The sequence below is a fragment of the Mustelus asterias genome, chromosome 30 (genome assembly GCF_964213995.1).
Source record: "Mustelus asterias chromosome 30, sMusAst1.hap1.1, whole genome shotgun sequence".
NCBI classification, from domain to species: Eukaryota; Metazoa; Chordata; class Chondrichthyes; order Carcharhiniformes; family Triakidae; genus Mustelus; species Mustelus asterias.
The window spans coordinates 18,631,446-18,656,983 of record NC_135830.1 but is presented as its reverse complement, the minus strand read 5'-3'; the positions used below and the strand labels follow the sequence as shown (position 1 = coordinate 18,656,983).

The 25,538-nt window shown below is 45.3% G+C and overlaps 1 protein-coding gene and 1 pseudogene across 2 annotated transcripts in view; both read right to left on the bottom strand.

The window, feature by feature from the left end:
• Positions 1-25,538, bottom strand: part of LOC144480931 (uncharacterized) — a 54,627-nt gene that overhangs the window by 17,168 nt on the left and 11,921 nt on the right. The window lies entirely within an intron of this gene.
• On the bottom strand, positions 9,521-10,188 carry LOC144480849 (zinc finger protein 593 pseudogene; annotated as a pseudogene). The gene has a single exon (XR_013495718.1). The product of XR_013495718.1 is annotated as a zinc finger protein 593 pseudogene (transcript).

The following is a 25,538-nucleotide window of genomic DNA, read 5'->3' as shown; positions in this document are numbered from 1 at the left end:
GACAGAGCAGTGACCTTTATACCTCTCCCAGGAGGCGGAGCCCGACTGGGATGTACCACAATAACTATAATACAAGGTGTAACAGCCCAACCCTAACCCCAACAGCAACAAGTAGAACAACCCATCCCTAACCCCAACAGCAACATATATACATACTTGTAGTACTGGCCAGACCCTGGCTCAGTACTATCTAGTGGGAACCAACGATGGTTCACCACAGGATTAGCATGTAGCAATTGGACCCTCTCGACCAAGGGGTCTGCCTTATGGGTCCGGACATGTTTCCGAAGCAGAACGGGCCCAGGGTACATCAGCCAGTGGTCAAAACTATCAGAAGCGCCGACCTCTTGAGGGTCCAAGGTTAATCTGTCAGGCTTCAAAAGCTGCTCCATATCGGTCAAAGGTAATGAATAAAATTGAAACGCTATCAATTAGGCAAAAGACTACTTGTGTGCCAATACAACTGTAGGCTTTTATTCATTACAGAACTAGGAGCATATCCTAACAGATAACCGACCCGAACTGAACAAGGGGGAGGAAACAGCCACCTTTATACTGGGTGACAAGGGGGAGGAGCCGGCAAGGGATGTGTCCAGGCATGACAAACACACAACGGTGGGCCAGACAGGACAAAGGCGCAACTGTAGTCCACCAGACGCATCCTCCCAGGGTTCATATGATCCCACCTGAGGCCAACGGAGATTGATGTTCTCCGAGCCTCGTCTGCCCCCAGAATCGGGGGGGGGGGCGTGCCGGTAAAACTCCGACCATTGAATTCAAGGAAATTGTAGGACATGTAAACACTGAAACGTCCTGAAGGCATTAGAAAATTCCAACACAGGAAAACCTGCCCTCAGCACATTCACACTGGGGAGAGGCCATTCAGCTGCTCTCACTGCTCAAGAACTTTAGAAGGTCGTCCAACCTGTGGAAGCACCAGCGAGTTCACAGCGGGGAGAGGCCATTCACCTGCTCTGTGTGTGGGAAGGGATTCACTCAGTCTTCCGCCCTGCGGACACACAAAGTCACTCACACCCAGGAGCGACCCTTACAATGTTCTGACTGTGGGAGTGATTTCAAACACTCTGGAGATCTGGTGTCCCACCAGCGCATTCACACTGAGGAGAGATCGTTCAGCTGCTCTTGTGTGTGGAAAGGGATTCACTCGGCCAACCCACCTGAAGAGTCACCAGCGAGTTCACACCGGGGAGAGGCCGTTCACCTGCTCTCAGTGTGGGAAGGGATTCACTCGGTCATCCTACCTGCAGACACACCAGCGAGTTCACACTGGGGAGAGACCGTTCACCTGCTCCCAGTGTGGGAAGGGATTCAGTCTTTCATCCCACCTGCTGAGACACCAACAAGTTCACGAGTGATTCCAGGGGTTGGATTCTGCTGTTATTGTTTCTGCTCTCAATTACATCCAGGACTGCATTTTGTTCATTCTCACAGTTGGTCAATGGGGAGGGTCGGAGAGTTTCTTTCTGCTGGACTGGCCGGTCTCGTGACTTTGCTTCCAGTGGGCTGATGCTCTTTGAGCCTGGGAGAGCACATTTCCACACGAAATGGCTGGACTTGCAGATAGTGAGGAACATTGTCAGAGGCTACAGACGGATATAGATAGGCTGGAAATTTGGGCAAAGAAATGGCAGATGGAGTTCAATCCAGATAAATGCGAGGTGATGTATTTTGGTAGAACTAACGTAGGGGGGAGCTATACGATAAATGGCAGAACCATAAAGGGTGTAGATACACAGAGGGACCTGGGTGTGCAAGTCCACAGATCCTTGAAGGTGACGTCACAGGTGGAGAAGGTAGTAAATAAGGCATATGGCATGCTTGCCTTTATAGGACGGGGCATAGAGTATAAAAGTTGGGGTCTGATGTTGCAGTTGTATAGAACGTTGGTTCGGCCGCATTTGGAATACTGCGTCCAGTTCTGGTCGCCACACTACCAGAAGGACGTGGAGGCTTTGGAGAGAGTGCAGAGGAGGTTTACCAGGATGTTGCCTGGTATGGAAGGGCTTAGTTATGAGGAGAGATTGGGTAAACCGGGGTTGTTCTCACTGGAAAGACGGAGGATGAGGGGTGACCTAATAGAGGTGTTTAAAATTATGAAAGGCATAGATAGGGTGAACGGTGGGAAGCTTTTTCCCAGGTCGGTGGTGACGTTCACGAGGGGTCATAGGTTCAAGGTGAGGGGGGGTGGGGGGAGGTTTAACACGGATATCAGAAGGACGTATTTTACACAGAGGGTGGTGGGGGCCTGGAATGCGCTGCCGGGCAAGGTGGTGGAGGCGGACACACTGGGAACGTTTTAAGACTTATCTAGATAGCCACATGAACGGAGTGGGAATGGAGGGATACAAAAGAATGGTTTAGTTTGGACCAGGGAGCGGCGCGGGCTTGGAGGGCCGAAGGGCCTGTTCCTGTGCTGTATTGTTCTTTGTTCTTAAAAACTGATGAAGGACATTTATTTTATCCTGGATAGTAAATAGTGTTTTTCCTCCTCTATTGGTAGATCTAAAATAAATACAGACAGAACTACAAAAGCACAGCAGGTCTGGCAGCTTCTGTGGCGAGAGAAACAGAGCTAATGTTTCACGTCGAATGTAACTCTACTTCAGAACTAAAGAGAGGGGGAAATGTGATGGGTTTGATGCTGGTGAGAAAGGGGGGAGGGGCAGGTAGAACAAAAGGGAAAGTCAGGGATTGGTTAGAGGGCGGGTGCGATTAAATGGCAAAAATATCCTGGAACAGAAGGCAAAGGGAGAGGTAATGGTTGTAATAAAGAAACAAAGCATTGGTCCAGAGTAAGTGTTAATGGCAGAATAAAGGACAGCTCTGTCTGGAAGCAAAAAAAACATGAAAACAAGATGCGGACTGGCACTCGGCAAAACAAAAGAGTAGATTGATGCACTGTAGGAAAAATGGATTAGAGGATTTGACAGACTCTTGAACAGAAAGTGAATCCCTCAAAAAATATCTCGTATAAATGTCTTTGTTCTCCATGTCCGTTGACCCGAGTGCAAGGGTCAACATTTGGCTTCCCTGGGTGGACATGGTTAAGCGATTGACTTTATGTTACACTGTGTCTGAATCACAGCGGGGCCAGATCAATAGGAGAGTTATAGAAAGCTGCACTGGGAGGCCAGACCCCTGAAAGAAACGGCATGTAAGCAAGTTAAGAACTATGCAGGTTCAAAATCAAACTCCACAGAGACGGGCAGTGATAGAATGTCATCAGGAAAAGAGGAACAGAGTTCCATGAAGTTTGACTGGGGAGCTGAGGGCTCCATCATGATGTTTATAGCAGAACAGATTGTAGATAGTAAATCATAGAATCCTTACAGTCCAGAAAAAGGCCATTCGGCCCATCAAATCTGCTCCGACTCTCTCTTACAGAGTCCTTAGCCAGGCCCTTTTCCCCCACCCAATCCCCATAACCCCACACATTTACCACGGCTAATCGATTTGACCTACACATCTTGGGACACTAAGAGTGAATTTAGCATTGCAAATCCACCTATCATAGAATCATAGAAACCCTCCAGTACAGAAAGAGGCCATTCGGCCCATCGAGTCTGCACCGACCACAATCCCACCCAGGCCCTACCCCCATATCCCTACATATTTTACCCGCTAATCCCTCTAACCTATGCATCTCAGGACACTAAGGGAAAATGTTAGCATGGCCAATCAACCTAACCCGCACATCTTTGGACATCTAACCTGGACATCTTTGGTCTGTGGTTAGAAACTGGAGCACCCGGAGGAAGCCCGCACAGACACAGGGAGCATGCGCAAATTCCACACAGTCATCCAAGTCTGGAATTGAACCCGGGTCCCTGGCGCTGTGAGGCAGCAGGGCTGAACACTGTGCTACCGTGCCACCCTATAGTTGAGGCCAAAATGTCTGATTTCAAGAAGAAATTAGATATAGCTCGAGGGCTAAAGGGATCAAGGGATATGGCAGGAAGGGGGGAATCAGGATCTTGAATTCGATGATCAGCCAAGATCAAGATGAATGGAGGAGCAGGCTCAAAGGGCCGAATGGCCTACTCCTGCTTCTAGTTTCTATGTTTCTATCCACCCTGCCAGTGTTCAGTCCAGTGGCACAGTGGTTAGCACTACTGCCTCACAAAAGCAAATACAACAATGGCTTTGCAACATGCTACAATGTGACTGACAGCTTGACACGGAGATCCCTCGGCCTTTTGGCTAAGATCAAGTGTGGTCTGGTGATGCTGCACTTGGTTGAGGCCATTGGGTTGCATTTAAGCTTCATTTTCATATGAAGCAATTTTTAAAAGCGGCATCTCGGCCTGGCTAGGATGCAAATGAGATCAAGCCTTGGGGGCGGAGACGTCTGCCTACTCCAATCAGCTTGGCTCATGTAGATCAGGCCCAGGACAGGGTAGAGGATTGCATGCCCTGTCTTGTCAGCCTGGATCGGAAATGTCTCAACTTGTTGAGACTCTGAATTGGACTTGATTTGATTGAATTGGAAAAGTACAAAAAAAACAAGGGCACCAGGACCAAACGATACCCTGGGAGGTGGAGAAGAATGTGACGCAGATTACGAGTGGGTCCTTGATAGGTTTTCTAAAGAGATTCAGAAAGGAAATAGCGAGTTGGAAAAAGTTCAGAATAAGTTAATTTACAGTTACATTGGAAACCTGTGTGCCTTATAGCTGAGTACAAAATATAAAGAGTTCAGGGAACTGGTGGATAAGTTGCAGAATGGAGTTGATTGCTGGCAGGAAAGCATGTTTGCCCTGGGCAATTGGGAACAGTGGGAAGATGATAGGGTGAGTGGAGCTCAGAAAAATCTACTGCTGGAACAAAATGTTGATTTACAGTCAGAAAATATCGGATCAAGTGAAGGGTTAGAAGATGCCGTGAGGACTTTGAGGAAGTTCATTTCAGCCACATAGTGACACCTCCCCTGAAGCAGACGACTCCTTAGCTAAAATCAAACAACCTGAGACACAAATCTGTCACCAGTGAGGAGATGTAGTTGTTGTCTCCAAAACCAGGGCCACTGAAAGCACTCCCCGCTCTCCTCTGCCTCTCCTGTGTGATAAGGGAATGCAGGTGTGTGAGGTTAGCCATGACTTCTGCACCGTCTTGATCCACAAACCTTACTCCAAGTTTGTTTGCCCAGTTGAGGGAATACTGTACATTTAAGATATAATTATTAAAGCAGGGTGTCGCTTGCGAGCATCATAGATTTGAAGAATTAGTTTGGAAAGGGAATAACTATTTAATTTGAACTGCCGTGAGTTTCAGTTTGAAATAAATTCAGACTGTACTAAAATGTGAAAGGAATGTATTTGGGTTTGAAATTAAGCTGTTCAAGGTTAGAATTGTGAAGGCCAATTTGCTCCCAAAACATAAAGATAAGGTTGCAGTTTGGCAGCAAACCAGTTCCAACTTTCCGAAACATTTAAGTTAAAATTATTGAGATTCTGTTAACAACACATTTCACAAAGTATTTCTTTCAACTTTGATTAAGTAGCAAATATTGGAGAATGGAAATTGGTGTTTAAAAAAAGGACAGACAAAAGAGATGAAATTTGAGCAAAATTGAAGAAAATAACACATGTTTCCTCTGCCCACTCCCCGCCTCTCTCGGTTCCACAGAGAAGTTAACCCTTTCAGCAGACAATTGATTTTTATAAATCTCCACACAGCCTTTGTTTTGTAATGTAACCTGTGATTGGACACATTAACTCACTGGGATCCTGGTCAGAGCCAGACGGAGTGTTTGTGTTTTTTTTAAACAGGTGGTGATGGTTTCCAGCTCCGAGCGAAGGCAGCAGTTTTGAGAATTAAAGCAGAGAATAAAAGACTTTACCTTCCAGAAAACCTGCTTTGGATATTGGAATTGATAAATATCTGACATGAGTTGCTATTTCAAGCATTTAAAATGGAAATTACCTGTTTAAGGGAAAGAACAAAGTTGATAATGCCCGGAATCAAACACAAATTTGGGAGAGGCGCACTGGCACAGTGGTTAGCACTGCTGTCTCACAGTGCGAGGGACACTGGTTCGATTCCCGGCTTGGGTCACTGTCTGTGCTGAGTCTGCACGTTGTCTGCGTGGGTTTCCTCCGGGTGCTCCAGTTTCCTCCCACAGTCAAAAACACAGACATGCTGGTTAGGTGCATTGGCCATGCAAAATGTTTCCTCTGTACCCAAACAGGCGCCGGAGTGTGGCGACTGGCAGATTTTAGCAGCAACTTCATTGCGGTGTGAATGTAGGCTGATTTACGATTAATGGATAAACTTTAACTTCAGATGTTCTTAAAGTTTTTAAAGTTTATTTATTAGTGTGACACGTGGACTTACACTAACACTGCAAGGAGGCATAACTATAGGGTTCGTGGTGGGAGATATAGGAAGGATATCAGAGGTAGGTTCTTTACGCAGAGAGTGGTTGGGGTGTGGAATGGACTGCCTGCAGTGATAGTGGAGTCAGACACTTTAGGAACATTTAAGTGGTTATTGGATAGGCACATGGAGCACACCAGGATGATAGGGAGTGGGATAGCTTGATCTTGGTTTCAGATAAAGCTCGGCACAACATCATGGGCTGAAGGGCCTGTTCTGTGCTGTACTGTTCTATAAGTTACTGTGAAATGTTCGGTTTTTGATTAAAGATCTGCGAATAGTTCACGTTTTAAATGTTTTTTTTTCATGTTTTCATGCGTTTATTAACAGGGGGTTTGAGTTTAAGAGCTGTGGGGTTATGCTGCAACTGTACAGGACCTTGGTGAGACCACATTTGGAATATTGTGTGCAGTTCTGGTCACCTCACTATAAGAAGGATGTGGAAGCGCTGGAAGAGTGCAGAGGAGATTTACCAGGATGCTGCCTGGTTTGGAGGGTAGGTCTTATGAGGAAAGGTTGAGGGAGCTAGGGCTGTTCTCTCTGGAGCGGAGGAGGCTGAGGGGAGACTTAATAGAGGTTTATAAGATGATGAGGGGGATAGATAGAGTGGACGTTCAGAGACTATTTCCTCGGGTGAATGTAGCTAATACTAGGGGGCATAACTATAAGGTTTGTGGTGGGAGATATAGGAGGGATGTCCGAGGTAGGTTCTTTACTCAGAGAGTGGTTGGGGTGTGGAATGGACTGCCTGCAGTGATAGTGGAGTCGGACACTTTAGGAACTTTCAAGCGGTTATTGGATAGGCACATGGAGCACACCAGGATGATAGGGAGTGGGATAGCTTGATCTTGGTTTCAGATAAAGCTCGGCACAACATTGGGGGCCGAAGGGCCTGTTCTGTGCTGTACTGTTCTGTGAGGGGAATGAGGTGACAGCTTTCTCTTGGAGATATTGTGTCTTTGTGAACTTTTGAGGGAACTCAATTTGATAATCTGGCCACCATCTGAGACATTGGGACTGTACAGGAGGAAATAAGCCAAATATTTTGAGATGGTAAACCCCTTTGGCCCTGGCTTTTGACTTTCTTTTGAAGTTTCCAGCAGAATTATTGAATGGTGCATCCTTTGAAAGGCAGTGGAATTCAGGATGATGGTTGGTAAAATACGCAGCACCATCGCGACAGACCTGATAAACCTTCCACAGATACAAAACAAGGATTTGTGGGAGAGGGCAGAGAGATGCCAGCAAGCAGGACCAAAGAACACTGTCTGGGTAATAACCACATGAGAGTCAACATTTAACAGGTAGGGAAATGTGTGAAGATGGATTATGAATGTGAGACTCCAACAGAGAATTAAAGAAGGAATTGGAACACCGATATGAGATTGCAGAAGTGGTTTGTAAATTGTGAATAGAACCATAGAACCATAGAACATTACAGCTCAGAAACAGGCCTTTTGGCCCTTCTTGTCTGTGCCGAGCCATTTTTTGCCTAGTCCCACTGACCTGCACTTGGACCATATCCCTCCACACCCCTCTCATCCATGAACCCGTCCAAGTTTTTCTTAAATGCTAAAAGTGACCCCGCATTTACCACTTTATCCGGCAGCTCATTCCACACTCCCACCACTCTCTGCGTGAAGAAGCCCCCCCCTAATATTCCCTTTAAACTTTTCTCCTTTCACCCTTAACCCATGCCCTCTGGTTTTTTTCTCCCCTCGCCTCAGCGGAAAAAGCCTGCTTGCATTCACTCTATCTATACCCATCAAAATCTTACACACCTCTATCAAATCTCCCCTCAATCTTCTCCGCTCCAGGGAATAAAGTCCCAACCTATTCAATCTCTCTCTGTAACTCAGCTTCTCAAGTCCTGGCAACATCCTTGTGAACCTTCTCTGCACTCTTTCAACCTTATTTACATCCTTCCTGTAAATAGGTGACCAAAACTGTACACAATACTCCAAATTCGGCCTCACCAATGCCTTATATAACCTTACCATAACACTCCAACTTTTATATTCGATACTCCGATTTATAAAGACCAATGTACCAAAGGCACTCTTTACGACCCTATCCACCTGTGACGTCACTTTTAGGGAATTCTGTACCTGTATTCCCAGATCCCTCTGTTCAACTGCACTCTTCAGAGTCCTACCATTTACCCTGTACGTTCTACTTTGGTTTGTCCTTCCAATGTGCAATATCTCACACTTGTCTGCGTTAAATTCCATTTGCCATTTTTCAGCCCATTTTTCTAGTTGGTCCAAATCCCTCTGCAAGCTTTGAAAACCTTCCTCACTGTACACTACACCTCCAATCTTTGTATCAATCTTTGAATGAATTAACATCCGAGAGTACACGGTGCAGCTGCACTGATGAATGAAGGGCAGCATGGCGGCACAGTGGTTAGCACTGCTGCCTCATAGCGCCAGGGACCCAGGTTCAATTCCGGCCTCGGGTGACTGTGGAATTTGCACATTCTCCCCGTGTCTGCGTGGGGTTTGCACTTTCTCCCTTTGTCTGTGTGTGGGTTTCCTCTGGGTGCTCCGGTTTCCTCCCACAGTCCAAAGATGTGTGAGATAGGTGGATTGGCCACACTAAATTACGCCTTAGTGTCAGGGGGACGAGCAGGGTAAGTAAGTGTGGTTATAGGGATAGGACCTGCATGGGATTGTGGTCTGTGCAGACTCAACTGAGCATCAAACCTGCAGAGTCACACCATGGAGAAACCATGGAAATGTGGAAACTGTAGGATGGGATGTCGATGCCCCCTACGCTGAAAATTCATCAATGAATTCACACTGAGCAGAGACCATACACCTGCTTTGAGTGAGGGAAGGGATTCACTCAGTCATTCAAACTGCTGAAACACCAGCAAGTTCATATTGGGGAACAGGCCATACAGCTGCTCGCAGTATGGGAAGGGATTTCAGCGTTCCGAAAGCTAGTGTGGCTTTTGCTACCAAATAAACCTGTTGGACTTTAACCTGGTGTTGTGAAACTTCTTACTGTAATAACAAGGTGAACAGAACCTCCCCGCTTTTCAATTCTATCCTTCTAGATGGCACCCTATACATGGGCCCCACACTTTAGGAAAGATGTGAAGTTCTTTTTTTTTTCTCATTGCAATTTCTTTATTGCTGAGAGCAGTTTTTACAGCCCGTACAAATACAATCCTATCAAAAGATAAAGTTACCAGTTTGAAGTGTATTTTTGAAGGCATGATGAACAGTTGCATCGATAAGATCAAAACCAAAGACATTTTTTCAGATGGTAAAAATTATACAAACTCTGAACAATATTAGAAGAGCTTTTTTGGAAAAAAGAGACAATCTCATCTTTTTTTATAAGATCAAATTATGATATTTTCATTTCTTCCTCTATTGGCTGTGTCTCAACTTTGACTTTCTTTGCTGGTATATAGGAGCCCATTCTGGCTGCTCTCTCCGCTTCTTCCTGTGTGTATGGTTCTTCACTCAGCTGTTTTAGCCTTCGTTTGTGAACTTTTGTTTTAAAATGCTCTTTAAGGCTTCTCTGATCAATGAAGTACCGCGCACAGTGTAAGCAATAGAATTGTGCATTTCCAATGGCATCATAATCAACTTCCTGGTGTAACAATTTGTCTGCATTTCCAGGTTTCATATCTTCATAAATCTGGTCTAAATCTTTTGTTCGCCTTTTCGTTTTCCATTGCTTTGATATACTTTTCTTTTTGTCGCTGTTGTGATTGCGTATCCTCTTCGACCGAGTCATTTCCGCCAATGATCCGGAGCTTCGCCGCCTCCCGCCGGAAACAAAGTAGGGTGCAGAGGAGATTTACAAGAATGGCTCCAGGGATGAGGGACTTCAGTGAGTTGGAGAGACTGGAGCAGCTGAAATTTCTCTTGTTGACCCTCAGACTAGGGTATCAACCAACGTGGCGGACAATGAAATGCTGACACAGAATATTTTGTATAACTCAATCTTCATTAAGGTTAAAGAAAAACATTCAATGAACATCAACTATTCTTTCCTTAACTTGACGGAAAGCCAATTACCTTCAAACACTCAATAAACATTTGAACTGCCTTTTTACTCAACACTTGCTAAAATGCTGATCAAAACAGAAAACTCACAGCTTGAACTCAAATACTACCCAGTGCAAGGTGAGGCAAGTTGATCAGGCTCCCTGCCGATGGGCTTTTGTTGCAATATCTCTGAGTCCCGGACTCAGGGGACCTTTCTTTGTGTGTTGGTTGATAGGGGTCTCGTTGGCTAAGATGTGCTTTCAGTCACATATTCACAGAACAGGCACTAATCGATCACTGTCTTTTAGTCACTGAGGCTGAGGGAGTCGTGCCTCTTTCAGGGGGTGGTATTTCTCTCAGGAGCACAACACACAGGAGTTTGTGTTCACTCAATGTCTGTTCGAGGCAGAACAACAGCCACCATCCAATCAGCTCCTGTGCCTGTTCTTCGCTGCAGAACCCCTTCAGCCTGCTGCTCCCACAGTCCTGAGCCTGATACAGAGTTAGCTCTTTGAACCATCAGCCTTTGCTGCTGCCTTCATTTGCTTTATGGATACCCATCAGGTCACACTCTCTTTGGATCCGTCAGGAATTGGGTTCGGGAATGGGACCATTCAGCCCATTAAGTCCATGCTGGCTCCCTGTGAATCAAACCATTGCCCTGTTCTATCCCTGTAGGTTTCAACCAGAGGATGGTGAATCTGTGGAACTCATTGCCACAGAGGTCTGTGGAGGTCAGGTCATTGAGTGTCTTTGAGACAGAGATAGATAGGTTCTTGATCAATAACGGGATCAAGGGTTAGGGGGGAGAAGGCAGGAGAATGAGGATGAGAATCATATCAGCCATGATCGAATGGTGGATCGATGGGCCAAATGGCCTAATTCTACTCCTACATCTTATGGTCTAATTGATCATTATCTTTTAGTCACGAAGGCTGAGGGAGTCGTGCCTCTCTCAGGGGGTGGCATTTCTCTCAGGAGCACGACACACAGGGATCTATGTTCACTCAATATCTGCTCGAGGCAGAACGACAGCCACCATCCAATGAGCTCCTGTACCCGTTCCTCACTGCAGAACCCCTTCAGCCTGCTGCTCCCACAGTCCTGAGCCTGATACAGAGTTAGCTCTTTTAACCATCAGCCTTTGCTGCTGCCTTCATTTGCTTTATGGCTACCCATCAGGTGACACTCTCTTTAGATCAGTCAGGAATTAGGGTCGGGAATGGGGTCATTCGGCCCATTAAGTCCATGCTAGTTCCCTGTGAATCCAACCATTGTCCCATTCTATCCATGAACCCCTGTAGGTTTGTTTCCCTCAAGTGCCCATCCAATTTCCTTTTGGAAACATTCCATTATCCCTGCTTCTCCCCGCTCATACGAAGTGGTTCCAGGTATTTACCTCCTTCGTCAAATGCAAATGAGTCCCAGAGCAGAGAAGGAGGCCATTCCACCCATTGTACCCATGATATCCCTTTGAACAAGCTCTTCCGTTAATCCCATATTTCATTTCGAATCTGTCCAGTTCCCTTTTGAAAGATGCAGTTTAATTTTCTTCCTGCACCATTTTCAGGCAGTGAATTCCAAATCAAAATCGTTCTGTTTTAAAACAAATAATTTCACGATATATTGTGTTTGGATTTTCACGGGGGATTTGGAAACGGAGTGAAAGACATGGTTGTTACTCAAAATTAAGACTCAGTCTTTATTAATGATCTCCATGAGCGGACTGAGTGTGATATATCCAAGTTTGGGGACTATTTCTAAAAAGAAATTACATTTCTACAGCTCCTTGCATGACCACAAGATCTTGGCAAGTGTTTTACAGCCAAGTTCTTTTGAAGCGTGGTCACTGTTGTGATGTGGAAAACTGTAGGGGTGCCTCAGAAATGAAAATGATCACTTTCATCTCTAATCACAGTTAAAAGTAACAAGGTCAAGGAAGCCATGTTAAACTCCAACATGTGATGAGATCTTTATATAATAGAGCTAAACGCCTCTAGACACTGCTGAGCAAGTAGAAGTTGTCCAAACTAAGGAATTCTTCAATCATTTTGATAAGCTAGAGGACATTATATTCTGTTAAAGTCTGGCTCAGGAATGAGGCTGATTGTTCAACCTGATCAAGATTAGTAAGAAAAAAACCTATTTTCATTCACAAAGTGTATTTTTAAATCAGTGTATCTGGTATTAACTGTTGTGGGGTTCTCTGGAGGCTAGGTATCGCCAAAAACTTCAGCCAATACAAAGACTCATGTGCCCCAGTTAAAGACATATCTTTATTAACCAACATCGATGGGAGAGTGAGCATTGGGCAGTCCAATGCCTTACGACAAGAGAAGGCTTTGATCATTCCAACACCACTCTGAGGTTACAATAGATCAGACAGGCCAATTATACCTTTCCTCGGGTTTACATTTCCTGCCTTCTGTTAGTTATGAACCAGTCAGTTTCAATACAAATCAGTCACAATTAATACCTGTCATATACTTTAGCCAATTGCATTTACCCTTTGACCTCATGGGGTGTCATTGGTCTGTAAATTACAGATGCTTCCTCCCTCTGTTGCTCAGCAACACCTGATGCTTGGCCACAAAGGTCCAAGTTAAGGTTCTCACCAACTCTTGCTTAAGTCAATAGCCAGGCCAGACAGATGTACATTCTTCTGTCTGTAAAGGCCTACCTTATCTGGACAACATGAACAATCCTATTCATAAGGACTCCGAAAAGGCCTGCTTTATTTGCATGATATGAACTACCCTATTCATGAAGGGGTTGAGAAGATCTTGCTGCTAGTAACTGTTATTGATAAGAATTTACACATTCTGTAGTTTCATTGTCCGAAAGATTGTGGTTCGTCTCAATATACTTTTACCCCATTAGGCTTTGCGGCAACCTGCCTTTGGCTAAAGTGTACAGATTTCTTTAACGTACAGCTAAAATACACTTTTAAAGATCCAAAATACATGTTTAAATCAGACATACTTGTCCAAATCTCATACTCAGTTAAATCTCTTACTGTATTTATATGTGTCTTATGTAGACTGTTCCCCTGTTGGCTTGTAAACCTAATCTAAGTTCATTTCACTTATTGTTAGTATTTTATTAGTAACTTAAACCCCTGGTTATTTGAAATCTTTCTAACCTACCGGGAATTTCCCCAACATGAACCAAATGTATTAATTAAAGATTACTGTAATAATTAGCTACCAGTCAGAAACAGATGATTGAATGAGTGGTGAGCCTTAATTGAATTGTAGTTAAAGGATCAATAATGAGTTAGTGTGGACGGAGAAAGCACGGCTGCAGCAATGATTTAACAACAATAATGGCAATAGTAGCGTTAAAATAGCTATTCTGGCTGAGAGCTATGCATGCTGGGAATTTTGGTTAACTTATAGATTAAAACCAGATGCAGGTCGTAATGAGGTTCTGGTCTGGGAGCTGTGATCTGAAGCTTCCTGTGTTGGTCAGATCAAGGAAGTTGTTTGCATTGACCCAGATATTGAGTCTCCGATTTATGGCTGCTATGTATGGGACATGTCAAATGAGCTAGGCATCATGGCGTCATTCAAAAGTAATTTCACTGGATGTTTGAGCCATGTGATCAGTTCCTGGTGACACAATTGGCTAGATGACAGAGAATCTTCCGGAAGCAAGTGGAGAATTGTGGATAAAAAAACACGTGAGTTCTTTGTTTGATAACCCGAAGAGACCAACCTCACAAGAAGAAGACTTGTACCCTGAAGGATGCTTCGGAGAGAACAATGAGATAGATTCTACATCGAGGATATTTCTTGGCCAAGGTTTTCCTAAACTCGGGAGTATCTATTTTTAGTGAAATAATTTAAATTGATGTTCAGTTGAAGTGCAGTTTAAGAATTAAAGTTCAGTTGAAACTTGATGTTCAGTTAAAGTTCAGTGAAGAGTTAATGAGTTGCAACTGTTTGTTTGAGTTGGTGCTTGAAGTGTTAAATAAAGAAATAATTGAATTACTGTCTTTGATTGTCTCTTTAAACTGGAATGCTTGGAAGGTGTTTAAATCAAAGCTGTATAACAGTAGTTATAGGGAAAGACTGAGTTTTATTTGCTGTGAAATGTAAAAGTTTGATTGTTGTGTATGTAAAAATTGTGCAATGAAGATAAATGTACTGGTGAGAGAGATCTTCAAGCTCTGATTAGCCTCAACATTTGAAACTGTGTCAATAAGGGATTGTACAGAATCAGATAAAGGGATAGTATAGACCAATTCTATTGTTTTGTTTCTGTACAACAACCATTACTTCTCCCTTTGCCTTTTAGGATATTTTTGATATTTAATCTCACTCGCCCTCAAACCAATCCCTGACTTTCCCTTTTGTTCTACCTGACTCTCTCCCCATTCTCACCAGCATCAAACCCATCACATTTCTCCCTCTCTTTAGTTCTGAAGTAGAGTTACATTGGACGTGAAATGTTAACTCTGTTTATCGCTCCACAGATGCTGCCAGACCTGCTGCGTTTTTCCAGTTCTTTCTGCATTGTTTTAGATCTACCTGTAGTGCAGGGAAAAACACTATTGACTATCTGTGGTGAACCATAGATGGTTACCACTATGGGTACTGAACCATAGATGGTCAGCACTATGGGTACTTGTACATATGTTACTGTTGTCACTGTTGGGGTTAGGGTTGGGGTGTTCTACCTGTTGGTATTGTTCTGTGGTACACTCCGGTTGGCTCCGCCTAGCTATAGGAGTATAAAGGTCACTGCACTGCCTGGTGACCCTTTAGTCTGGGATTGTATTGTTATATAGTATGCTCCATTCTTGTTACTAATAAAAGCCTTTATTTCCTGGGTACGATTCAGCCTCCCAAGTGATTTAATCGCGCATCACTATCCAGGATAAAATAAATGTCCTTCATCAGCTTTTGTGGATCATTACAGTGGAAATGTGCTCTCCCAGGCTCAAAGAGCATCAACTCATTGGAAGCAAAATAGTGAGACTGGCCAGTCCAGCAGAAAGAAACCCTCCGCCCCTCCCACTTTATCAAATGTTTTACTTTACCCTCCCACTTTACCAAATTTGGGGAGGTGATGGCCGAGTGGTATTATCGCTAGACTATGAGTCCAGAAACTCAGCTAATGTTCTGGGGACTCGGGTTCGAATCCCGCCACGGCAGATGGTGAAATTTGAATTCCATAAAAAATATCTGGAATTAAGAATCTATTGATGGCCATGAAACCATTGTCGGAAAAACCCATCTGGTTCACTAAAGTCCTTTCGGGAAGGAAATCTGCCGTCCTTACCTGGTCTGACCTACATGTGACTCCAGAGCCACAGCAATGTGGTTGACTCTCAGCTGCCCTCGGGCAACTAGGGATGGGCAATAAATGCTGGCCAGCCAGTGATCCCCATGTCCCATGAATGAATAAAATAATTGTCAGAATGAACATGGTTCAGTCCTGGATGTGGTTAACAGCAGCAATAACAGCAGAATCCAACCCCTGTCATCACTGGTGAACTCGCTGGTGTGTCTGCAAGTTGGATGATGTAGTGAATCCCTTCTCACACTGAGAGCAGGTAAATGGCCTCTCCCCCATGTGAACACGCTTATGCAGGCTGGATAACTGTGTGAATCCCTCCCCACATATGGTGCAGGTGAACAGTCTCTCGTTGGTGTGAACTCGTTGGTGTACGCGCAGTTGGGATGCCCTTCTAAACTTCTTTGTGCAGTGAGAGCAGCTGAACGGTCTCTCCTCAGTGTGAATGCGTTGGTGGGAAATCAGTTCTCCAGAGCTTTTGAAGCCACTCCCACAGTCAGAACATTTAAAGGGTCTCTCCTGGGTGTGAGTGACTTTGTGTCTCTGCAGTGTGGATGAATCAGTGAATCCCTTCCCACACACAGAGCAGGTGAACGGCCTCTCCCCAGTGTGAACTCGCTGGTGTCTCTGCAGGCTGGATGATCTTCTAAATATCTTTGAGCAGTGAGAGCAGCTGAATGGTCTCTTCCCAGTGTGAATGCGCTGGTGGGACACCAGATCTCTCGTGCGTTTGAAGCCGCTCCCACAGTCAGAGCATTTAAAGGGTCTCTCGTTGCTGTGAGTGAGATTGTGATTCAGCAGGTGGGATGAGTGAGCGAATCCCTTCTCACACACAGAGCAGGTGAATGGTCTCTCCCCGGTGTGAACTCGATGGTGTTTCCGCAGGCTGGACGGCCATTTAAATCTCTTTGTGCAGTGAGAGCAGCTGAACGGTCTCTCCTCAGTGTGAATGCGCTGGTGGGACACCAGATCCTGGGAGCTTTTGAAGGCAAACCCACAGTCAGAGCATTTAAAGGGTCTCTCATTGGTGTGAGTGACTTTGTGACTCAGCAGGTGGGATAACTGAATGTATCCCTTCCCACACACAGAGCAGGTGAACGGCCTCTCCCCGGTGTGACTGCGTCGATGGGTTTCCAGCTCAGATGGGGATCTGAATCCCTTCCCACAGTCCCCACATTTCCACGGTTTCTCCATGGTGCGGGTGTCCTTGTGACTCTCCAGGTTAAACAATCAGTTAAATCTCACACAGATCACGGGTACAGTCTCTCCCCGCTGTGAACGCTGCCATGTATTTTCAGGCTGTGTAACTGGTTAAAGCTCTTCCCACACTCACTGCACTGGAACACACTCACTCAGCTGTGCGCTTCCGCACTGAGCCCGCGCTCCGATTGGCTGGAGGACCAGAGTCCTTCCGGTCCTCCAGCTCTTCCCATTGGTCAGTATCTCAGCATGCAAGGGCCAGGGGGCGGGCGCTGCCCCGCACATGCGCAGCTTACCCTCTCCCTTGGACTCGCGCAGTCCCGGGCTGGGGGGGGATCACTGAGCGGCTTCTCGCTCTGGCCGGAGCCTGGAACAAGGGAATGCCGGTGTGTGAGGTTAACCATGACTGCTGCACCGTCATGATCCACAACCCATTCATCCAAGTTTGTTTGCTCAGTTGGGGGAATACCGTACATTTGAGTCTTAATTGTTAAAGCAATTTGCAAGCATCATAGATTTGAAGAATTAGTTTGGAAAGGCAATGAAAATTAATTTAATTTTAATTGCAGTGAGTTTCTGTTTGAAGTAAATTCAAACTGTACTAAAATGTGAAAGGAATGTATTTGGGTTTGAAATTAAGCTGTCCAAGGTTAGAATTGTGAAGGCCAATTTGCTCCCAAAACATAAAGATGAGGCTGCAGTTTGGCAGCAAACCAGTTCCAACTTTCCTAAACACTTGAGTTAAAATTGTTGAGATTCGGTCAACAACACATTTCACAAAGTGTTTCTTTAAATTTTGATTAAATAGCAAATATTGGAAATTGAAATTGGAGTTTACAAAAAAAGGATCGACCAAAGAGATGAAATTTGAGCAAACTTGAAGAAAATAACACGAGAGAAGTTTTTTAAATTACGTAAGTTGGCACAATTGCCAAGTTTCCTCTGCCCACTCCCCGCCTCTCTCGGTTCCACAGAGAAGTTAACCCTTTCAGCAGACAGTTGATTTTTATAAATCTCCACACAGCCTTTTTCATAATGTGACCTATGATTGGACATATTAACTCACTGGGATCTTGGCCAGAGCCAGATGGACGGTTTGTGCTTTTAAACAGGTGATGATAGTTTCCAGCTCCGACTGAAGTCAGCAGTTTTGAGAATGAAAGCAGAAAATAAAAGACTTTATCTTTCAGAAAACTACCAAGCCTGCTTTTGATATTGGAATTGATAAACATCTGACATAAGTTGCTATTTCAAGCATTTAAAATGACAATCACCTGATGTTTAAGGGAAAGAACAAACTTGATAATGCCTGGAATCAAACAGAAATGTTCTTAAAGTTTTTCAAGTTTATTTATTAGTGTCACAGGTGTACTGACATTAACGTTGCAATGAAGTTACTGTGAAATGTTCGGTTTCTGTTTAAAGATATTATGAGAATATTTCATGTTTTAGAACATAGAACAGTACAGCACAGTACAGGCCCTTCGGCCCACGATGTTGTGCCGAGCTTTATCTGAAACCAAGATCAAGCTATCCCACTCCCTATCATCCTGGTGTGCTCCATGTGCCTATCCAATAACCGCTTAAATGTTCCTAACGTGTCCGACTCCACTATCACTGCAGGCAGTCCATTCCACACCCCAACCACTCTCTGCATAAAGAACCTACCTCTGATATCCTTCCTATATCTCCCACCATGAACCCTATAGTTATGCCCCCTTGTAATAGCTCCATCCACCCAAGGAAATAGTCTTTGAACGTTCACTCTATCGCCTTCATCATTTTATAAACCTCTATTAAGTCTCCCCTCAGCCTCCTCCGCTCCAGAGAGAACAGCCCTAGCTCCCTCAACCTTTCCTCATAAGACCTACCCTCCAAACCAGGCAGCATCCTGGTAAATCTCCTCTGCACTCTTTCCAGCACTTCCACATCCTTCTTATAGTGAGGTGACCAGAACTGCACACAATATTCCAAATGTGGTCTCACCAAGGTCCTGTATAGTTGCAGCATAACCCCACGGCTCTTAAACTCCAACCCCCTGTTAATAAAAGCTAACACACTATAGGCCTTCTTCACAGCTCTATCCACTTGAGTGGCAACCTTCAGAGATCTGTGGACATGGACCCCAAGATCTCTCTGTTCCTCCACAGTCTTCAGAACCCTACCTTTGACCCTGTAATCCACATTTAAATTAGTCCTACCAAAATGAATTCAACTGTGAAGATTCTCCGGAACGCCTGAAAGTGTAGGTTAAAGGAATGCATACATTGGGGTATTGATGAACATCAATAAAAGGGAAGTATAGACGAGGTGAATGAGGTGACAGCTTTCTTTTTGAGATTATTGTGTCTATGAACTTTTTGAGAGAACTCAATTTGATAATCTGACCACCATCTGAGACATTGAGACTGTACAAGGGGAAATAAGCAAATATTTAGAGATGGAGAACCCCTTTGACCCTGACTTTTGACTTTCTTTTGCAGAATTGTTGAATGGTGCATCCTTTGACAGACAGTGGAATCCAGGATGATGATTGGTAAAATACAAGCACCATCCCTATAGACCTGATAAACCTTCCACAAATAAAATACAATGATTTGTGGGAGAGGGCAGAGAGATGCCAATAAGCAAGACAAAGAACAATACAGCACAGGAACAGGCCCTTCGGCCCTCCATGCCCGTGCCGCTCCCTGGTCCAAACTAGACCATTCTTTTGTATCCCTCCATTCCCACTCCGTTCATGTGGCTATCTAGATAAGTCTTAAACGTTCCCAGTGTGTCTGCCTCCACCACCTTGCGCGGCAGCGCATTCCAGGCCCTCACCACCCTCTGTGTAAAATACGTCCTTCTGATATCCGTGTTAAACCTCCCCCCACCCCCTCTCACCTTGAACCTATGACCCCTCATGAATGTCACCACTGATCTGGGAAAAAACTCCCCACTGTTCACCCTATCTATGCCTTTCATAATTTTATACACCTCTATTAGGTCACCCCTCATCCTCTGTCTTTCCAGTGAGAACAACCCCAGTTTACCCAATCTCTCCTCATAACTAAGCCCTTCCATACCAGGCAACATCCTGGTAAACCTCCTCTGCACTCTCTCCAAAGCCTCCACGTCCTTCTGGTAGTGTGGCAACCAGAACTGGACGCAGTATTCCAAATGCGGCCGAACCAACGTTCTATACAACTGCAACATCAGACCCCAACTTTTATACTCTATGCCCCGTCCTATAAAGGCAAGCATGCCATATGCCTTATTCACTACCTTCTCCACCTGTGATGTCACCTTCGAGGATCTGTGGACTTGCACACCCAGGTTCCTCTGCGCATCTACACCCTTTATGGTTCTGCCATTTATCGTATAGCTCCTCCCTACGTTAGTTCTACCAAAATGCATCGCTTTGCATTTATCTGGATTGAACTCCATCTGCCATTTCTTTGCCCAAATTTCCAGCCTATCTATATCCTTCTGTAGCCTCTGACAATGTTCCTCACTATCTGCAAGTCCAGCCATTTTCGTGTCGTCCGCAAACTTACTGATCACCCCAGTTACACCTTCTTCCAAAAGAACACTAGTTAATAACAACATGAGAGACAACATTTAACAGGTTGGGAAATGTGTGAAGATGGCATTTTAAGGTGAGACTCCAACAGAGGATTGAAGATGGAATTGGAACACTGGTGTGTGATTGCAGAAGTGGTTTGTAAATTGGGAATGAACTAACAGTACATGGTGCAGCTGCACTGAAGAATAAAGGGTGGCACAGTGGTTATCACTGCTGCCTCACAGTGCCAGGGACCTGGGTTCAAGTCCGGCCTCAGGTGATTATGCAAACTCCACCCAGACATTCTCTCTGTGGTTTCCTCCGGGTGCTCCGGTTTATTCCTACACTCCAAAGATGTGCAGGTTAAGTTGATTGGCCATCGTAAATTGCCTCTTAGCATCGGGGGGGGGACGAGGGGGGGACAATAAGTGTTGTTATGCAGATAGCACCTGGATTGCATTGTGGTCTGTGCAGACTCGATGGGCCAAATGGGCTCCTTCTGCACTGCAATGATTCTATGATTCCAATGGGACTTAGCTATTTGACAAACAGCTTGACATGAAATGGTTAATATGACCTGAAGAGTAAGAAATCATTTTGAAATGATCAAGGCAATGACTGATATTCCACAGAGAAACTGACTGCAAGACCAAATAAAAGTAAAAGGGATTTTGGATTGGGACAAATAAAGTTAAGGGAGAAATAATACTTAATAAGAATTAATTACAAGATGGATACAGGTCAAGGGACAACTTGAAAATGTTTTTAAGCCTATGCAATTTATACAGCAATTATATGTTATCACTGCTTTTATATCCAATTATACAGCTTCAATTATATCTAAAAATAAGTTGTGAGAGGAAGATTGTAAAGGGAAAGGAAGTTGATACCTCGGCCAATGAGCAAAAGGGGGGAAGTGTCAGAGTGAATTAATAGATTTAGTAAAAGGGGCGATAGACGTAATACTCCTGCATTAGAATAAAATCGCATGAGACCATAAGATATAGGAGCAGAATTAGGCCATTCGGCCCATTGAGTCTGCTCCGCCATTCAATCATGGCTGATTTGCGGGTTAGGTTGATTGGCCAGGTTAAAAAAATTGCCCCTTAGAGCCCTGAGATGTGTAGGTTAGAGGGATAAGTGGGTAAAATATATGGGGGTAGGGCCTGGGTGGGATTGTGGTCGGTGCAGACTCGATGGGCCGAATGGCCTCCTTCTGCACTGTATGGATTCTATTCTATGATATTTTTCTCATCCCCATTCTCCTGCCTTTTTCCCATATACCGCTGATCCCCTTATCAATCAAGAACCTATCTGTCTCTGTCTTAAAGACACTCAATGACCCGGCCTCCACAGCCTTCTGCAGCAAAGAGTTCCACAGCTTCACCACTCTCTGGCTGAAGAAATTCCTCCTCATCTCTGTTTTAAAGGATCGTCCCTTCAGCCTGAGGTTGTGCCCTCTGGTTCTAATTTTTCCTACTTTTGGAAACCTCCTCTCCACGTCCACTCTATCCAGGCCTCGCAGTATCCCGTAAGTTTCAATAAGATTCCCCCCTCATCCTTCTAAACTCCGAGTACAGACCCAGAGCCTTCAACCATTCCTCATATGACAAGCTTTTCATTCCAGGGATCATTCTTGTGAACCTCCCCTGGACCCTTTCCAAGGCCAGCACATCCTTCCTTAGATATGGGGTCCAAAACCGCTCTCAATACTCCAACTGGGTCTGACCAGAGCCTTATAAAGCCTCAGAAGTACATCCCTGCTCTTGTATTCTAACCTTCTCAACATGAATGCTAACATTGCATCTGCCTTCCTAACTGCTGACTGAACCTCTACGTTAACCTTAAGAGAATCTTGAACAATGATTCCCAAGTGCCTTCGTGTTTCTGATTTCCTTAGAATTTTCCCATTTAGAAAATAGTCTATTCCTCCTTCCAAAGTGCATAACCTCACACTTTTCCACATTGTATTCCATCTGCCACTTCTTTGCCCACTCTCCTAACCTGTCCAAGTCCTTCTGCAGCCCCCTGCTTCCTCAATACTACCTGTCCCTCTCCATATCTTTGTATCATCTGCAAACTTAGCAACAGTGCCTTCAGTTCCTTCCTCCAAATCATTAATGTATATTGTGAAAACATGTTAGTCAAATGCTCTACATCAAGGTTCTAATATCAGCAAGGTTGTTTGAGGAACAAACAGTTGCCAGATTACAAACAAGACTTTGGGTGAAGTTTTAATAATAAACCTACAGAGGTAAGATAGGAATTTTTGAACGAAAATTCCTATCTTGCCTCCGTAGGTTAATGAAGAATGTTCTCTCCAAGGGGAGAGGGGTGGGAGGTTGCATGGGTGGAAAGGGATGGGGAAGGTGGGGGTGGAAGGTGAGGGGAGGGTGGAAGGTGAGGTGAGGGGAGGGTGGGGTGGAATGGGGAGCAGTGGAGAGGCTGGTGGGGGGGGGGGGAGGGGTGGTCCGAGGGGGATGGGTGGTTGGGGGAAGGGGACGATGGGGGGAGAGGGGTAGTTGAGGGAAGGGGGACAGGGTAATGAGAGGGGGAGATGGTGAGAGGGATGGAGGGGGGAAGGTAGGGGGAGATGGGGAAGGGAGACGGCGTGAGGTGGATGGGAAGGCGGAGAGGGGGTTGGGGAAGGGCGTGTTGGGTGGGGCATATGTCAATTTAAGGAATAAAGTCCCAGGAGTTTGGAGGCTAAATCTTTCCATCTGAAGTTAACAAACTAAGGAGACAAACTAAGGTTTCCAAAAGTAGGAAAAACTAAGGAAACATCCCAATCACTTCCCACATGTACTTAGTGTCAACGTGGGGTCACTGCGCCTCCCTGTTCCCTCCTCCCCAACCACCACCCACTCCCCATGCCAGTCTCAGGAGTTTGGAGACTGGGCTCTGGATGCGTAATGGCGGCCGCAGCTCCCACACTCCCCCACGCTGGGGAAACCTCTATCTGCCCCGTGGGCGGCGACCAGGGACTGCGCAGGAACAACGGAGAGGGTCAGCGGCGCATGTGCGGGGGAGAGCCCGACCCCTCCCCATGAATTTCAGGCTGAGGTGTTGACCAATGGGAAGAGCTGGAGGACCGGAAGGACTCTGGTCCTCCAGCCAATCAGAGCGCGGGTTTTGTGTGAATGAAGATTGAGCTTCAGATTGAAACTTCCTCCTGTTTGTTTTCCTCAAAAACCTTTTATTGATGTTCTGTTTGCACTTCAGTCCCACGCTCCTGATCTACGGACACCCAGTGCGGAGAGGGGAGGGTTGGGATGGCGACCTCCTCGTGAACCTGGGCCTGGCGAAACGCGCCATTTACCGGTCCAGGCAGCGGGCGATCGAGGGGGCCGTCCATTCTGACTGTCTTCCCCTCTAGCGCGGCTATGTTCGCGGCCAGGTGTCCCTGGAGAGGGAGCATGCGGTGTCCACGGGCGAGGTTGATGCCTTCCGCGCCCGTTGGGCACCGCAGGGGTTGAGGTGCGTTATTGACCCTAATAATCACATTTTAATTTGATGTTTTTAAGTTTCCTTTGCACTTTGATTTCTGTTCGGGCTGTTCCCCCTCCTTTTTGGGGAGCTGCCCCTTTTACTTTGTCCTGACTTAATTTGAGTTTGTTTATTTGGTTTGACCTTAAAAGAGGTCAACACCTGTGAGTAAAACACTTTCTTTTCTCCCTCTTTCCACTTCTTTTCTCATTCTGGGGGAAATTGGGGACTTGCAGCAACTGAAGGGAAAGGAAGTGAATCCAGGGAGGCTGCAGACTCTGGAAAGGTTGGCCCAGGTCTCTCTCTCTCTTAAAGACATTGACATCCTTTGCTCCCTCAGCTAGACACACTTATTTGTCTGGCTAAAAGGATGGTCTCTTTCCTAATGTTGACAAATAAAGGGCTGGTTTCCCCAGGAGGTGGCTGACATTTAAGGGGACAGTAAATTAATATGGGACAGAGATATGTCCAGTGTTGTTATATGGTACCCAGATTAGATATGTTATTTATGGTTCTGTAAAGTATATTTATTATTTTTAGTCTTATAACATAGCTGCAGTAGTATATTACATATTTCCAGTCAGTCATTACAGCACTGAAGATAAAAGCCAATAGCTGCAGATGCTGGAATCTAAATCAAAAAACAGAAAAATGTCCATTCTGAATTTCTATCCTGTGCTGACAGTGATCATTTCTGTAAATTCCTTTTTCAGGATATCAGAAGATGAGGAGACAGAAATTTCAGAACAGATTTCACTTCAAGACCTCAAGGAACTACAAAAGGTCGTGAATGTAGCCCAATCCATCACGCAAACTAGCCTCCCATCCATTGACTCTGTCTACACTTCCTGCAGCCTCGGGAAAAGCAGCCAGCATAATTAAGGACCCCACGCACCCCGGACATTCTCTCTTCCTCCACCTTCCTCCAGGGCGGCACGGTAGCACAGTGGTTAGCACTGCTGCCTCACAGCTCCAGGGTCCCGGGTTCGATTCCCGGCTCGGGTCACTGTCTGTGTGGAGTTTGCACATTCTCCTTGTGTCTGCGTGGGTTTCCTCCGGGTGCTCTGGTTTCTTCCAACAGTCATGATGTGGAGATGCCGGCGTTGGACTGGGGTAAACACAGTAAGAAGTTTAACAACACCAGGTTAAAGTCCAACAGGTTTATTTGGTAGCAAAAGCCACACAAGCTTTCGAGGCTCTTCTTCAGGTGAGTGGGAATTCTGTTCACAAACAGAATTTATAAAGACACAGACTCAATTTACATGAATAATGGTTGGAATGCGAATACTTACAACTAATCCAGTCTTTAAGAAACAAAACAATGGGAGTGGAGAGAGCATCAAGACAGGCTAAAAAGATGTGTATTGTCTCCAGACAAGACAGCCAGTGAAACTCTGCAGGTCCACGCAACTGTGGGAGTTACAAATAGTGTGACATGAACCCAATATCCCAGTTGAGGCCGTCCCCACACCCCCACTTCTTGCCTTCAAACAACCGCACAACCTCAAACAGACCATTGTCCGCAGCAAACTACCCAGCTTTCAGGAGAACAGTGACCAAGACACCACACAACCCTGCCACAACAACCTCTGCAAGACGTG